Source organism: Salmo salar, unplaced genomic scaffold (genome assembly GCF_905237065.1).
Source record: "Salmo salar unplaced genomic scaffold, Ssal_v3.1, whole genome shotgun sequence".
NCBI classification, from domain to species: Eukaryota; Metazoa; Chordata; class Actinopteri; order Salmoniformes; family Salmonidae; genus Salmo; species Salmo salar.
In genome coordinates this window covers 2,990-20,658 of record NW_025550719.1, presented here as the reverse complement: position 1 = coordinate 20,658, position 17,669 = coordinate 2,990, and the positions used below count along the sequence as shown (strand labels likewise).

Sequence of the window (17,669 nt, the reverse complement as noted above, 5' to 3'; positions counted from 1 at the left end):
TCAATGACGGGCCTGTGCGGACACTGTGGCGCGAAAGGATACTGCCGGAGCAGTATTAGTGATGCCTCATTAAGTTGGCCAAACCTCCTCAAGAGAAATTTGTTTAGCGCCTCCCAAATTCTTAATTCATCTCTAAGCCCCCATGGTGAAGCCCAGTGGCCTCAACTAATAAAGCAAGATGTTTCATCTAACTGTACATTTAGTGTGACTCAGTGGTCCCCCACTAAAGCACTGAAACAGTTTCTACCAACCACATATTACGCTAAACCTCATGGGTAGTAAAAAAACAAATGTGTATCAAGGTTAACTTAATATGTTGTAGCTAGCACCCTAAAAACAAAATAGAACATCGGTTTATAAAGTGTATATAAAATGCTACTGCATTAGTCATGAACTTAGCAGGCCCAGGGATGAGGGAATACCTTGTAAATACATGCCTATGTATAAAAAGCAGAGAGCCGTAGAACTCACCTTGGATATTGCTGCTGAGGGTTGTGTGGGGAGGTGTCCCTAGAAGACCCTGCTGCCTAGAATCTGTGGGTGACAAGAGACTTTTTCAAAAAAAAGGGCCCCAACACACCACTAAGGAACATAACGAGCGCAACTCTAAAGAGCAATACTTTAAGTCCATCTACCTAAGAATTCTGTTCTGATGAGTTGCCATCAGTGTAATTTCACACACATTGCATAGATAAAAATCAGCTATGAGATTTCTCAGTAGAGTGTAAATGCTAGATTGACAAAATGAGACACCACTTAATATAAAAAATAATAATAAGACAATCCCTTGGAGTTAAAGTTATAGCTGCTGCACGGAATGTTTGCCAATCAATAGGGAAACTCAGGTTTGGTATACAAACACTGCGACAGCATGTCAAAACGTACAAGTTAATTAACCCAATTAATTTCAGCTTTAACCTCAACATCAAACCCATATATTTCAATCTTAAACCTGATCCAAGAGATAAAACAATCCCAAAGATAAAATGAAGCCCATTGAAGCACTAAATCACAAAAGATTTGAGGTGGTGGAAAAGAAAAAAATGCTTCATTTGCATTCCTTCCCTTCAGGAAAAAGAAGTAAGCAATTCAGTGGGCAGCATTGTGGATGGCTCAAGTACCCCCTAGTTCTAGCGCAGCGAAGCCCCTTTGAGAGCCGCTTCTTCTAGATCCGCTGTTGCCAAAGGCAATGACCAGCTGCAAGCCTGGGACTTGTTTGTTTATAGGGCCAGGCCTGGTGAGTGGGTGAGACAGGAGGAGAGGGGCGGGGTGAAGGGTGTGATGAAAAGAACTTCAGCAAAGAAAAGCCAGTCATTTACAAACCTGGATTGGAGGCTGGTGTTAAAGAAATTTGATAAGAGGCGATGGGATCCCTGGGAAATAAACATGTTTGGCCTTGTGGTACAATACCTAGTGCTGAATGTTATGACATGTAGAGAGTTTAACATGGTCTGAGATGACCAAGAGAGAATATAGACTGGTTGGTCAGTCTGAGTTATGGTGGAGTAAAGTAGACCCACAAGCCAACATAACTGAGCAAACTTAAGGTTTTCAGATGTAGAATTTTTCAGTCACTTGAGAAACATAGAAAAAAAAAAGAACTATGTATAACCGAAACATACCAACAATTCATAACTGTTTGTCCAGACGCTGTGATTAGGTTGGACCTGTAGATGAGTAAATCTTGACCGTTAATAATCTCTTGGACCAACTCAACTTTATTGAGGACCACCCACTCTGGCCTGTGTCTTCTGTCCTACTCTGATGACCAGCAGACAGTCACTCAACGGAGGAAATTATAATTACACACCTGTCAATCTCCTTAATTAACAATGATCTAAAACTCTCCTCGAGAGCCCTGGGCCATGTGATACAAAAGACAACGAAGGATTACACCTAAAATCCCCCGTACAATATACAGTCACTGTAATTAACCCAAGGGATTACAACTAGCTCAAACCAACTCACATGTCCCCCCCAATACACATGTTCTTCCATTACTCCAGTAAAACAGTTGGTCAAGTTCTAGGTCTAGAACTTAGTTTGGAAATATAATTCCATGGGATCGACCATTAAACTGCAACTTTTAAAATGGTGTGACAAAGTTGCTGCTAACACAATGTGACTGGATGTCAGAAGACTAATGGCAACCAGCGGTGTCTCCCGGTGGGTCATTACCCAGCAGCCATTTTGAATAGGCACAACAAAACCCCACAACATGTTTCAGAGACAGCTGCTGACACATCACCACATGGGGTAGAGGTGCAGTCAAAGGGGGAAGTTCTTGGTTTCAACCCTCCCTAGTCTACTACACATCCAATCAAATGGGATCCTCCCAGAAGGCTTTTATCAGAGGGGCCAGTGTGTCCAGAAGCACTTGACAATCTCATTACCACCCCTAGTCTCCCAGAGCAGCTAGCACCACTAATCAGCAAACGGGGACACCGGGGAGGGACACAGGAGCCCCCCAACCCAACACAAAGGACCCAGCCGACCAGGGTGATTACTGACAACCTAGTGGATCCTCTCAGAGACAGTTAACAGCAACAAAAGCATGTCTTTGAACTCCGAGCACACTACCGTCCTAGAGTTGTTTTCTAGTCTGGTCTCAATAACTAGTCAGGCTAATTGTGCTGTTGGGACCGATAATGCCAAGTCTGCATGTATACAGTGCCTATAGAAAGTCTACACCGCACTTGAATTTCTACACATTTCGTGTTACAAAGTGTGATTAAAATGGATTTCATTGTACATTCTGTCAATGATCTACACAACATACTCTGTCAAAGTGGAAGAACAATTCTACTATATTTGAAAGACTAATAAAAATAACACTAATATATCTTCATTAGATAAGAATTTACCCCAGAGTCAATACATGTTAGAAAACACCTTAGGCAGAGTCTTCTTGGGTAAGTCTCACCTGTATTGTGCAAAATTATTCTATTTAAAATTATTCACGCTCTGTCAAGATGTTGGGGATCATGGCTAGACAGCAATTTTAAAGTCTTGCCATAGATTTAAGCATATTTAAGTCAAAACCGTAACTTGGCCACTCAGGAACATTTACTGTCTTCTTGGTAAGCAACTCCAGCGTAGATTTCGCTTTGTGTTGTATGTTATTGTCCTGCTGAAAGGTGAATTCCTCGCCCAGTGTCTAGCGTAAAACAGACTGAAGCAGGTTTTACTTCAGGATTTTGACTGCGCTTAGCTCCATTTCTTTTCATCCTGAAAAACTCACTAGTCTTTGCCGATGTCAAGCATACCCATAATATGATGCAACCACCACCATGCTTGAAAATGAGGCAGTTAAGTTACTCAGTAATGTGGTGTCCCCCCCAACATAAGGTTTGCATTTATGCCCAAAAGTGTATTCCTAGCTATGTTTTTTGCAGTATTACTTTTGTGGCTTTTTATTCTATAGATTAGCATTCTTCTTTTCACTCTCATTGAAGTCATTACTGTGTAATCACTACACACTCATTGAAGTCATTACTGTGGAGTCACTGCAATGTTCTTAATCCAGCCTCAGTTTTCTCCCATCACAGTCAATGAACTCTGTAGCTGTTTTTTTTATAAAATCCCCTAATGGTCTCATGGTGACATCCCAAAGCAATTTCCTTCCTGTCCTGCAGCTCAGTTGGACGGCTGCATCTTTGATTTGTCTGGGTGGTTTAACACATCAGCCACAGCATCATTTCCATGCTTAAAGACATATTCAATGTCTGATTTATTGTTACCCATCTACCAATCACAGCAGTTTCTTTATGAGGCTTTTGAAAAGCTCCCTGGTGTTTGTAGACAAATCTGTGCTTGAAATCCAATACTTGACTGGGGAACCTTACAGATGTATGGGGAAAGAGGAAGGGGGTAGTCAGTAAAAAAATTATGTCAACACCCATTATTTCACACAGAGTGAATTCATAACTTGTGATTTGTTAAGCCAGATTTTACTTCTGAACTAGCGATAGTTTTGCCTAAACAAAGGGGTGAATACAATTTTTTTTATTTATAAAAAGATATACATTTTAACTTGACATGTGTATTTTGTGTAGATCAATGACCCCCCCCAAAAAAAGACAATTAAATCTATTTAAATCCCACTTTGTAACACAACAAAATGTGAAAAGTTCAAGGGGGTGTAGATTTTCCATAGGGAATGTGGTTATTCATCTCATTAAATATAACAATTCATAATCATGAAACCTGTACATAAATGAGTTGACCAAAATGGCTAGATTCTCTTATTACGGATGGGCATGGGAATAAATACTACAATTATTTCTACAATTATTTCATGTAAATTGCTCTTACTGACTTAATGTGTAGGCCATCTGGTTATTCAAGGAAAGTGTCAAAGGTACAGTAGTTGGTGAAATTAAGCAGTTACAATTCACATCAACTAAATGTTAATATCAAGCCGCCAGAAGTGTAGGAATAATTACATCTCTTCAGGAGGACTAGAAGAACATGAATAAAAAAATCCCACCGTCACGTAAAGTGACAATTTGAAGAGAAACAGGCCCACAATCACAGATGGGCCAGAGTATTAACCCTGATTGCCTTAATCAAAATAACTCTCATATAGAAAAAGAGAGGATGAAGTTCGGTCCTACGCTGCTAATTGGCAAGTTTACCATCAGGAATAAACAGCATAGGCCAGGGGAGGCACTGGCTGCCACAATCCGAAGGAACCAAGGCTTATTTGCATCAAGTGCCACCATAATAGTCTCGACTCCCCCACAAGCTATCAGCAGACAGATGAGATTATTCATCCATTTGCAAATTGGCACATCAAAGTCAAATTGGAGAACCGAAGTCTGCATCCCAAATGACAACCTATTCCTATATAGTGCACTACTTTTGATCGGAGCTCTATGGGCACTATATAGGTCAAAAGTAGTTGCACTATGTAGGGAATAGGGTGCCATTTGTAACACACACCTGCTGTCAGAGGAGCATGAGGCAAGGGCCCATCCAGGAGCCTCTGATTAGGGGCAGGGAAACAGAGAATGTCCCCCCTCCATACGTAGGTTACACCATTCTAACTTCCCAGTGTTGAACAAAGGGCCATTTAATGGTATAATATAGTTATGTCTTTTCAGAAGAGGTACAATATCTCAGCCAAGGAGAAAGGAAGTGAAATGTAGCTGCAAGTAAGGAATGATGCCACAAAAACGCCTTATCGGAATGGAGATTACTGGCCGTCTGACAGCCTTTCTATTGCCTATTTCAGATGGAGAGAGTTACTACTTGACACAATGTAATGGCTATATTTTAGTTGATCAGAAATGCAGTAAAGGTGTTTGTCTGGGGCCTGTGTGGGTGTAGGTGGTCTTCACGTTGGAAGGGTGGGAGGTGACCACCACTGCCGCTGTGGGGGGCCTGCTGTAGTTCCCCTGGTGGTAGTTGCCAGGGGGCGGAGCGTTGCTGTACTGCCCACCTCCCTGCTGCTGTCTGTTCATGCTGTGACTGAAAACAACAGAACACGCAGAGTAAGTCACAGACGTTAAACATCAGTTAACGGCTGTTCCATACACACTTCTATAAGCGCCAGCTGCCAGCCAAATAGCTGACTAACCCTTGTGGCCGGGTACTTAATTGAGGAAGACATTTGGGTCCGGATGCCACGCCAAGTGCACCCAATACGGTGGCTACTTTAGATTCAGGAACATACCAAGTCTGAGGCATTAAACATCAGCTAACGGCAGAAATCCTACACATACAGAACACATTTCATAAAACATTCCTACTGAGATTTAGTATACTATAGACATGACTGCTAATACTAACCATTTCCTGTCACAGCTACACACAAGCAAACTACCCCCCCACCCCCCAAAAAACACATTCATGCTAGGTTTTCCTAATTACCCGTTTCTGAATACCTGTGATTTGGCCCCATCAAAGCAAATAGCTACTAAACCTAAAGAATGAAGGACTTGAAGAAAAAAAAAAAAATATGACTACATCATGGTTGCTTCAGAAGCATAATTCGTTCATAAATAATACACACTACAGTTCAAAAGTTTGGGGTCACTTAGAAATGTCCTTGTTTTTTGAAAGAAAATAACATTTTTTTGTCCATTAAAATAACATCAAATTAATCACAAATACAGTGTTGTAAATGACTACTGTAGCTGGAAACAACTGTTTTAATGGAATATCTACATAGGCATACAGAGGCCCATTATCAGCAACCATCACTCCTGTGTTCCAGTGGCACGTTGTGTTAGCTAATCCAAGTTTATCATTTTAAAAGGCTAATTGATAATTATAAAACCCTTTTGAAATTATATTAGCACAGCTGAAAACTATTGTGCTGATTAAAGAAGTAATAAAACTGTCCTTCATTAGACTAGTTGATTATCTGGAGCATCAGCATTTGTGGGTTTAATTGACGGCAGCGTAGCCTAGTGGTTAGAGCGTTGGACTAGTAACCGAAAGGTTGCAAGATCGAATCCCGAGCTGACTAGGTACAAATCTGTCTTTCTGCCCTTGAACAAGGCAGTTCCTAGGCCGTCATTAAAAATAAGAATGTGTTCTTAACTGACTTGCCTAGTAAAATAAAAGGTTAAAAAAAGAGGCTCAAAATGGCCAGAAAAAAGAACTTTCTTCTGAAACTTGTTCTGAGAACACCAGTCTCAACATCAACAGTGAAGAGGCGCCTTCTAGGCAGAGTTGCAAAGGAAAAGCCATATCTCAGACTGGCCAATAAAAATAAAAGATTAAGATGGGCAAAAGAACACAGACACTGGACAGAGGAACTCTGCCTGGAAGGCCAGCATCCCAGAGTTGCCTCTTCACTGTTGATGTTGAGACTGGTGTTTTGTGGGTACTATTTAATGAAGCTGCCAGTTGAGGACTTGTGAGGCGTCTGTTTATCAAACTGGGTTTCTACTCCAACAGGCAGCACTCTAATGTACTTGTCCTCTTGCTCAGTTGTGCACCGGGGCCTCCCACTCCTCATTCTATTCTGGTTAGAGCCAGTTTGCGATGTTCTGTGAAGGGAGTAGTACACAGCGTTGTACGAGATCTTCAGTTTCTTGGCAATTTCTCGCATGGAATAGCCTTCAATTCTCAGAACAAGAATAAACTGAAGAGTTTCAGAAGAAAGTTTTGTTTCTGGCCATTTTGAGCCTGTAATTGAACCCACAAATGCTGATGCTCCAGATACTCAACTAGTCTAAAGAAGGCCAGTTTTATTGCTTCTTTCATCACCACGATAGTTTTCAGCTGTGCTAACAATTTCAAAAGGGTTTTCTAATGATCAATTAGCCTTTTAAAATGATAAACTTGGATTAGCTAACACAACGTGCCATTGGAACACAGGAGTGATGGTCGCTGATAATGGGCCTCTGTACGCCTATGTAGATATTCCATTAAAAATCTGTCGTTTCCAGCTACAATAGTCATTTACAACATTAACAATGTCTACACTGTATTCCTGATCCATTTGATGTTATTTTAATTGATAAAAAGTGCTTTTCTTTCAAAAACAAGGAAATTTCTAAGTGACCCAAAACCTTTGAACGGTATGTGTGTATGTGCGTGGACACACATGTCCAGAATCAGCCAGATGTTCAATTACCCAGGTTCCTTAAAGGGGCAATCCGGGATAGGTACATTCATTTTTAGACTTCATGAACTTTGAACTTGGTTTAACTATTTACTTTGTTAATGTAACAGTAAACACTGTATAGCTTAAAACATCCCTCAGCTGTTTATCAAAAAAAAGCATGGGGGGGTGGCATTGTTTGAATTACAGACTGCAGATTTAAATGATAATTCAGCCTTCTAAGAACATCTGACTAAGTAAAAGAGCTTAGATGGCATAAATCAAAAGGTGGGTATTTAATGGCGACTGTTGAAGGGACATCATAAAAGTCGGTCAATGCTATCTAGTTTGAAGTGGTGTGCACGTACCCCAGGGACCTGAAGGCTGACTGGTCAAGGTGGACCTGCTGCCTGTTGGAGTTGAAACCCAGTTGGGGCCTCCAGTTACCCCTGCCACGGTTACCTCTCTCTCCAGTCCCCAGGCTTCAGAACCTTCTCAGGCATCCTGAGGAAAGATTTTTGTAAGTACAATTTTAGATTTTTCAAACAAATGAACAGTCACAATCAACACCATACAATGTCAGAGCACCATGATCAAACACAAAAATAAAGACAACCCACATGGGAAAATACAGCGCATTCGGAAAGTATTCAGACCCCTCCCTTTGTCTACATTTTGTTACGTTACAGCCTTATTCTAAAATGTATTAAATTAATTTTTTTCCCTCAATCTACACAATACCCCATAATGACAAAGTGAAAATAGGTTTATAAATGTTAGCACATTTAGTTAAAATAAAAACAGAAATACTTTATTACATAAGTATTCAGACCCTTTGCTATGATACTAAAAAATTCAGCTTGGGTGCATCCTGTTCCCATTGATCATCCTTAAGATGTTTCTACAACTTGATTGGAGTTCACCTGTGGTAGATTCAACTGATTGGACATGATTTGGAAAGGCACACACCTGTCTATATAAAGGTCCCACAGTTGACAGTGCATGTCAGAGCAAAAACCAAACCATGATGCCGAAGGACTTGTTCATAGAGCTCCGAGACAAGATTGTGTCGAGGCACAGATCTGGGGAAGGGTACCAAAACATTTCTGCAGCATTGAAGGTCCCCAAGAACACAGTGGCCTCCATCATTCTTAAATGGAAGAAACTTCTAACCACCAAGACTCTTCCTAGAGCTGGCTGCCCGGCCAAACTGAGCAATCGGGGAGAAGGGCCTTGGTCATGGAGTCAACCAAGAACCCGATGGTCACTCTGACAGAGCTCCAGAGTACCTCTGTGGAGATGGGAGAACCTTCCATAAGGACAACCATCTCTGCAGCACTCCACCAATCAGGCCTTAATGGTAGCGCAGCCAGACGGAAGCCACTCCTCAGTAAAAGGCACATGACAGCACACTTGGAGTTTGCCAAAAGGCACCTAAAGGACTGACCATGACAAACAAGATTCTCTGGTTTGATAAAACAAAGATTAAACTCTTTGGCCTGAAAGCCAAGTGTCTCGTCTGGAGGAAACCAGGCATCACTCATCACCTGGCCAATACCATCCCTACGGTGAAGCATGGTGGTAGCATCATGCTGTGGGGATGTTTTTCAGCGTCGAGAGAAAGATGAACAGAGCAAAGTACAGAGATCTTTGATGAAATCCTCCAGAGCGCTCAGGACCTCAGACTGGGGTGAAGGTTCACCTTCTAAGAGGACAGCAACCTTAAGCACACAGCCAAGACAACACAGGAGTGACTTCGGGACAAGTCTCTGAATGGTCCTTGAGTGGCTCAGCCAGAGCCCGAACCCAATCGAATCTCTCTGGAGACACCTGAAAATAGCTGTGCAGCTACGCTCCCATCCAACCTGACAGAGCTTGAGAGGATCTGCAGAGAAGAATGGGAGAAACTCCTTAAACACAGGTGTGCCAAGCTTGTAGCGTCATACCCAAGAAGACTCGAGGCTGTAATCGCTGCTAAAGGTGCTTCAAAGTAGTACTGAGTAAATGGTCTGAATGCTTACGTGAATGTGTTATTTCAGTTTTAGATTTTTAATACATTTGCAAACATGTCTAAAAGTCTGTTGTTGCTTTTGTCATTATGGGGTATTGTGTGTAGATTGATGAGCAAATAAAACAATATAATCCATTTTAGAATAAGGCTGTAATGTAATAAAATGTGGAAAAAGGCAAGGTGATCTGAACTTTCCGAATGCATTGTATGTCCATGGTATCACATCATGACAACTAAAGATTGTTTTTATTTGAAGTCTTATCAGGCCTTGCCAGACAGTGACGTTAAAGTGAGTGACTCGTCAGTAGCCTACCGAATTGCATCGGTAAGAGAGCCATTCACTTAGCTCCCTAATTTGGTTACTGGTAGACTTTATGGCGATTATCTACAGATAAATTATGAAAACATTCAATGAATATGGTGAATCCTTCTCACCGCAGGAACAATAGGTAGGCTAGTGGAGAGATATATTTTGCACCAGAGTGAGGCTAAAAGAAAACAGCTTGAATTGTTTTAAGCCAATGATACTTACATGGTATATTCAAAGATATTGATATATGTCTAGTGATTTAATCAAAGTGTTCACAACGGACTAGTCAACTGCTGCTTTCTGTGTAGCAAAGCCCATGCCAAAGTGGGTGGGGTAATATCCTGCCAGGTTGGCCCTGTCCGGGGGGTATCATCGGACAGGGCCACAGAGTCCCCCGACCCAACCAGTCTCAGTCTCCAGTATCTATGCTGTAATAGTCTGTGTAATTCTCCTGTGTGAATTCTGCGGTGTCCTGTGTGAATTTAAGTATGCTCCCTCTAATTCTCTCTCCCCTCCCGGAGGACCTGAGCCCTAGGATCATGCCTCAGGACTACCTGGCCTGATGACTTCTTGCTGTCCCCAGTCCACCTGGTCGTGTTGCTGCTCCAGTTCTGCCTGCGGCTAAGGAACCTGACCTGTTCACCGAACGCGCTACCTTGTCCCGGACCTGCTGTTTTCCACTCTCTCTCTCTACCGCACCTGCTGTCTCGACCTCTGAACGATCGGCTATGAAAAGTCAACTGACATTTACTCCTGATGTATTGACCTGTTGCACCCTCTACAACCACTGTGATTATTATTTGACCCTGCTGGTCATCTTTGAACATTTGAACATCTTGAAGAACAATATGTACTCTCATAATCTCTACCCAGCACAGCCAGAAGAGGACTGGCCACCCCTCAGAGCCTGGTTCCTCTCTAGATTTCTTCCCAGGTTCCTGCCTTTCTAGGGAGTTTTTCCTAGCCACTGTGCGTCTACATTTGCATTGCTTGCTGATTGAGGTTTTAGGCTGGGTTTCTGTATAGCACTTTGTGCCCTCTGCTGATCTAAAAAGGGCTTTATAAATACATTTGATTGATTCATTATTTATTTATTTAAATCATGTTTTTGCCCCCGGTTGAAAATACAATCTAGCATTAAAATGTACTAGACGGCCACCAACATAGAATAGAGCTCGTCTGGCAAAACTGTCAACCTGGGGGAGCCTGGCTGGCTACATGTGTTTGTGGAAAACACAGAATATACACCAGGTGTTATACACACAGTAAGATTATATACAACACTGATGCAATGGGAATATGTACATTATATAATATATATATATATATATATTTTTGTTGTTGTATATAATCTTACTGTGTGTATAACACCTGGTGTATATTCTGTGTTTTCCACAAACACATGTAGCCAGCCAGGCTCCCCCCAGGTTGACAGTTTTGCCATATATATATATATATATAAAATATATAGAAATAGTTAACTTACTTAGCCCCAGGAAGAATGACAGCCTTGAACACAAAGGTCTCTCCGTACTGTGGGTCCTTATATTTCACTCTGCCAAGATAAAAAGGAACAATTTACACACATTTATAAAACAGAATTCTTGCTACAATTGATTTGATGAATTATTAATGTGTTAGTTTATATCAGAACTTTTAATTTAGCCTTAGTGAAAACAGAAAAATATATTTTTAAGAACATGGATCGCCTAAGAGTACAGGCAAAGCTGACCCCAAACCTTGCATTGGCAATATATTCAATAACCATCCTGTCCCAAGGAGAAATACAGTGAGCCCTGGTATTATCATCATCTGATACTCCAGCGCTGGTCATAGAAAACGGTATCAATTCAAGTTTGGCATGAGTCTTGTTCCAACTCAGTGTGAATGAGGGACACGTCTTCAAAAATGGCCCCCTATATCTGGCCAAAAGTAATGAACTATATAGGGAGCCATTTGGGACGCAGGCCCGGTGTGAATGAAGGAGTCTCAGCTTCTCTTAAAACTGACCCCCAGAGGGGACCAGCAGGTCATTTCATCTAAGGACCCAGTGACAGTTGCAGCCCTCTTGTGGTAAATATGAGAGTCTGAAGTCGACCATTGTAGCAGGAAAATCTGAATTTAGTTTCGCAAGGTGACCTCCAACTTCGCCTCCTGGTCGAGATCAATCACAAAGTGTTAGGCAGGAATGTGAACTTACGACTACCACTAAGGATTGTCAACTTGCCCTTCCGGTGAAAATTCTTATGGAATTCAGTCTTTGTACAGCCAGACATGGTGAAACATTCAAGTATGAATAAATTGTAGCTTCCATCAAATTGAATTGTTGCAGATAAAAGGCTGTGCGTGATGACATAGGGTACATAAAAAACGCTTTTGTGGTTATAGTCCCATGTACAGAATACAAGTTATATGGGTTTCCATCACATTTTCAACTCTACCGATGGTTCTCACAAAAAAAGGCTTGCGTTATATAGCGAGTGTACCCACTCTGGTACTGGCATGTGCGCACTAGCCAACAGCACACAGGGCAGATGCAGTACTCTATCTACGCCACTGTTGGCTACAGCATATGTATAGCCTACATGAGATTATTATGGACAAAAGAGCAAGATTATTTTTGTCAAAAACGGCAGCCAAGCGTCAAACATGTCAGCAGAATAAGACCCTCAATATTTATTGAAAAAGAGAGTCAAGCTCATCACCTTGCACTTTCTCCACCCTGTGAAGTTCAGAATGTATTTCATCTGTAGCCTAATAAACGGCATACTTTGCCTAGTGGGAGGACCACACATCACGTGACTCCAAATTTACTTTGTCGACATTTCGAAAATGTACATAAAAATGTTCTGTTTCCATCAAGCCTGTCATGACATTTATCATCCTACATGTACTTAACTCACATAAAAAGGTTGGATGGAAACCTGGTTAATGGGACTATGGAAGAACAAATATTGGGCAGCAGACCAGACTGAACACCATGTTGGTTACATATAGCCCCTGGGAACCACCAACTGAATGAACAGAGGTTGTGAGGGTAAAATATGAATCCCTTACCCAATGGCAGTGTTCTGTGCGATGTCCCAGCATGGGGATGGGAGACTGCACTGGCCTAACAAATTAGGTTTCACAGTCATAGGTTAGCCAGGATTCTCTCCACAGAAGGATGGATAAATGGCAGCAAATGGTAACATCTAAAATGTATGATAATAAAATAGATATTCCTTACTTATCTGGTAGGATAGGGTCTTCGTCAAGATTTAATGTACCTTGAATTCCATGGCATAGTTCTGCTGGCATTTCAGTGCCCTGAGGAAAATACACACAGCAAAGTTAATATCATACTATATTTAAGCAATAAGGCTCAAGGAGGTGTGGTATCTGGCCAATATACCACGGCTAAGGGCTGTTTTTAGCACGACGCAACGCGGAGTGCCTGGACACAGCCCTTAGTCGTGGTATATTGGCCATATATCACAAACCCTAAGGTGCTTTATTGCTATTATAAACTCGGTTAACAATGTAATTAGAGCAGTAAAAAATAAAAATGTTTTGTCATACCCATGGTATACGGTCTGATATTCCACGCTGTCAGCCAATCAGCATTTAGACTCGAACCACCCAGTTTATTATACAATAAACTATTAGTTGATCAGGCTGCAGGGACATGGCTTCACATACCTCGGAGATTCTCCACGGCATAGTTCCTGGATGAAGTCACAGCAAGGATGAGACTTCCCAACAAACAGCATATCACTGCCAAGGCTGTTCCTCTTGTCTGAAAGAAAAGAGAAAACATCAGCTGGAGTGACTGACAGTCAAATATCCAAACGATTCCTATAAAGGGAGTTCTTACCATAATAAACCTATTGATTAGCACTAACACCAAGGTCATTCAAGATAAACATTGCTATGCGAGTTCAATTAGTAATTTCACAGGTTGAGTACTTCAGTAATAAAGTAATGTTATACAGGTCATACAGAAAGTATTTGACCCTTTCTCCACATTTTGTTCAGTTAGAGCCTTATTCTAAGATGGATTAATAAAATATCTACACACAATACCACATAATGACAAAGCAAAAACAGGTTTTTAGAAAGTTGGCAAATTTAAAATAAAAACAGAAATAGCTTATTTACATAAGCATTCGGACCCTTTGCTATGAGACTTGAAATTGACCTGTGGTAAATTCAATTGATTGGACATGATTTGGAAAGGCACACACCTGTCTATATAAGGTCCCACAGTTGACAATGTATTTCATTGCTAAAACCAAGCCATGAGGTTGAAGGAATTGCGATAGAGCTCCGTTACAGGATTGTGTCGAGGATCAGATCTGGGGAAGGGAACCGAAAACTTTCTGCAGCATTGAAGGTCCCCAAAAACAGTGGTCCCCATCATTCTTAAAATGGAAGAAGTTTGGAACCACCAAGACTCTTCCAAGAGCTGTCTGCCTGACCAAACTGAGCAATCGGGGAGAAGGGCCTTGGTCAGGGGGAGACTAAGAACCCAATGGTCACTCTAACAGAGCTCCAGAAGAAACATCTCTGCAGTACTCCACCAAATCAGGCCTTTATGGTAGAGTGGCAAGACGGAAGCCACTCTTAGTAACTAGGCACATGACAGCCCGCTTGAGTTTGCCAAAAGGCATCTAAAAGACTGACCATGACAAACAAGATTCCCTGGTCTGATCAAAAGATTGAACTGTTTTCCCTGAATGCCAAGTGTCACGCCTGAGGACACCTGGCACCATCCCTACGGTGAAGCTTGGTGGTGGCAGCATGCTGTGGGGATGTTTTTCAGCAGCAGGGACTGGGAGACTAGTCTGGATCGAGGGAAAGATTGTACTTTATTTAACTAGACAAGTCAGTTAAGAACAAATTCTTATTTACAATGATGGCCTACACCAGCCAAACCCGGACAGCGCTGGGCCAATTGTGCGCCTCCCTATGGGACTCCCAATCACGCCGGTTGTGATACAGCCTGGATTCAAACCAGGGTGTCTGTAGTGACGCCTAGCACTGAGATGCAGTGCCTTAGACCGCTGTGCCACTCGGGGAGCCCCCCAGAGAGCTTTTTGATGAAAACCTGCTCCAGAGTGCTCAGGACCTCAGACTGGGACAAAAGTTCTCCCAAAAAGGACAAAGACCCTAAGCACACAGCTAAGACAATGCAGGAGTGGTTTCAGGACAAGCCTCTGAATGTCCTGAGTGGTCCAGTCAGAGCCCGAACTTGAACACGATCAAACATCTCTGGAGAGACATGAAAATAGCTGTGCAGCGATGCTCCCTATCCAACCTGACAGAGCTTGAGAGGATCTGCAGAGAAGAATGGGAGAAACTCCTTAAACACAGGTGTGCCAAGCTTGTAGCGTCATACCCAAGAAGACTCGAGGTTGTAATCACTGCCAAAGGTGCTTCAACAAATTACTGAGTAAAGGGTCTGAATACTTATGTAAATGTGATCATTTTATTTGTAATACATTAGTTCAAATTTCTAAAAACCTGTTTTTGCTTTGTCATTATGGGGTATTGTGTGTAGATTGATGAGGGATTATTACTTTATTTAATCCATTTTAGAATAAGGCTGTAACGTAACAAAATGTGGAAAAAGTCAAGGGGTCTGAATACTTTCCGAATGCATTGTACATCCATCTTTCTATAGACGTGTTCGTCACACTTGAAATATTTAATTAATAAAGTACTGTAACTGTACTATGGTGATACATATTCCAAAAGGAGTGGTTTACAATGGTGGATTGAAGTTGAAGAATCCCATTACTCACTTTCCCCTCTGGAGAGAGGTTTGGGTAGACTTCAGCCAGGGCTGCCCTCAGCCTGCGCTCATCCACGAAGGGAAGCAATGCAACACCTACACACAGAGGAGAAAACGCATTCAATCAAATGCATTTTATAAAGCCCTTTTAAAATCAGCAGTAATGCTTTACAGTTACCAGGCCTGCACCCCAAAGAGCAAGCAATGCAGTGAGTATATCATTCAGGACATACAAACTAACCACCTGCATTCACTGCCATGTCAAGGTGTCCCGTTTAAATAGTCCATTATTCTGTTGACTTACCCGCCAAGCGTATTTCTTTCCATTCAAGTCAATGGCAAAGTCATCAGGGTAGAAGTCAATGATGGAGGATTCCTGTTGGAGACGGCTTACAGGTTAGGAAAACATGAGTGACAGAGCAGTTAACCAACTTCTATGATCATAACATTGGTCACACTTTATTTGGATAGTCCCCCACATAGAAAATCTATCAGTTCCACATCTATGGTCCCTTATAGATTTGCTACATACGCCAATACGCGGACTATGCTGAAAAATAGTTTACATTTTAAAATTAAGTGAAACTTACTGGGTTGCTCATGAGTGACCGCCATGTTGGGGGCAGGAAGTTTCCACTGGCGGCAGGGAAGACACCCATTAGCTGTTCCAGGGGCTTGAACTGAAACACAGGAACTTTAGACCACACAAAACAGACAGGCCTAACAATAGGAGAGAGAAAGCCTGCCGTCCCTCCATTCTTACCGGCTTGTCCCAAGCTCAAAGTCGGTGAACATGCCTTTGATGTCTTTGAAGTCCGAGGCAAATGGGGCGTAGTGGAACGGGAAGCACCACTTCCAGGACGCGCACCCCTGTCAATCAACAGACAGTTAATCAGACGACCAGGAGAAATGATCCTCCAATAACGGAATTTCCACTGACAGTGATTAAATTACTAGCTAGCTGGTGTCCACTTACTCCAGATTTGATTTTACATTTATTTACATAAATGACTGAATTCAACATCAGGAAAATAGTAAATCATTACTTTGATTTATTTGCGTAAATAACTGACAATTCAACAGGAAACATTTGAATACATAACCTACTAAATAAGAATGCCCAGAGATGAATAAATACCCCTGGCCTAGGCCTACAGATGCGGTCAAATATATTGGCACCCTTGCAATTTACAATGTAGTGCATTGAGGGCAAAGAACCACTTGACTCAAGCCACATTCATTCAAATTTGGAATAATTGAGTTCAGGCCATTTATGAATTTGAAGTTTAAAAAATGTCAATATCAGTTTAGATGTTTTCTTCTTGGTCCTGTGCAGTTGCAAATCAAAAACGTGTTAAGACCAAACTTTTTCTCAATTTCAATTCATTTTGAGAGAAAATTGGGAGCCTATAGACCCTCTAATCTAGGTGACACTTGCCTGTGACTGACATTTAATTCTCTTAAGATTGCATACTTGGAAAACTGGTAGGAGCAGTAGAGGTCGTTAAACCATAAAGTTGAATCATTGGAAGGAATGGTGCAAATGGCTTGGAATTGGGAAGTCCGCCAACTGGCAAATGTTCATGTCCCAAAACACTTTCCAATACCAGCTTAGTACCTCCCTCTTCACTTCTACAACTAACTAAGTGAACAATGAAATGTGTTTCATCCCATCATTAAATGTATACTGAACAAATATATAAAGCGACATGCAACAATTTGAACGATTTTACTGAGTTACAGTTCATAAGAAATCAGTCTTGGAAATAAATTCACAAGACCCTAATCTATGGATTTCACATGACTGGGAATACAGATATGCATCGGTTGGTCACAGATAGCTTTAAAAAAAAAAGTAGGGGCCTGGATCAGAAAACCAGTCAGTATCTGTGTGAACCATCTCCTTCGCCATAGAGAGTTGATCAGGCTGTTGATTGTGTCTTGTTGTCCCACTCCTCAATGGCTGTGTGAAGTTGCTAGATATTGGCGGAACTGGAACAGTGCCGTACATGTC

General features: G+C 41.6%; 1 pseudogene; it reads right to left on the bottom strand.

Annotated features, from left to right (window-relative positions):
* Positions 1-471: 471 nt before the first annotated feature.
* On the bottom strand, positions 472-16,525 carry LOC123739892 (5'-3' exoribonuclease 2-like; annotated as a pseudogene).
* Positions 16,526-17,669: the final 1,144 nt, after the last annotated feature.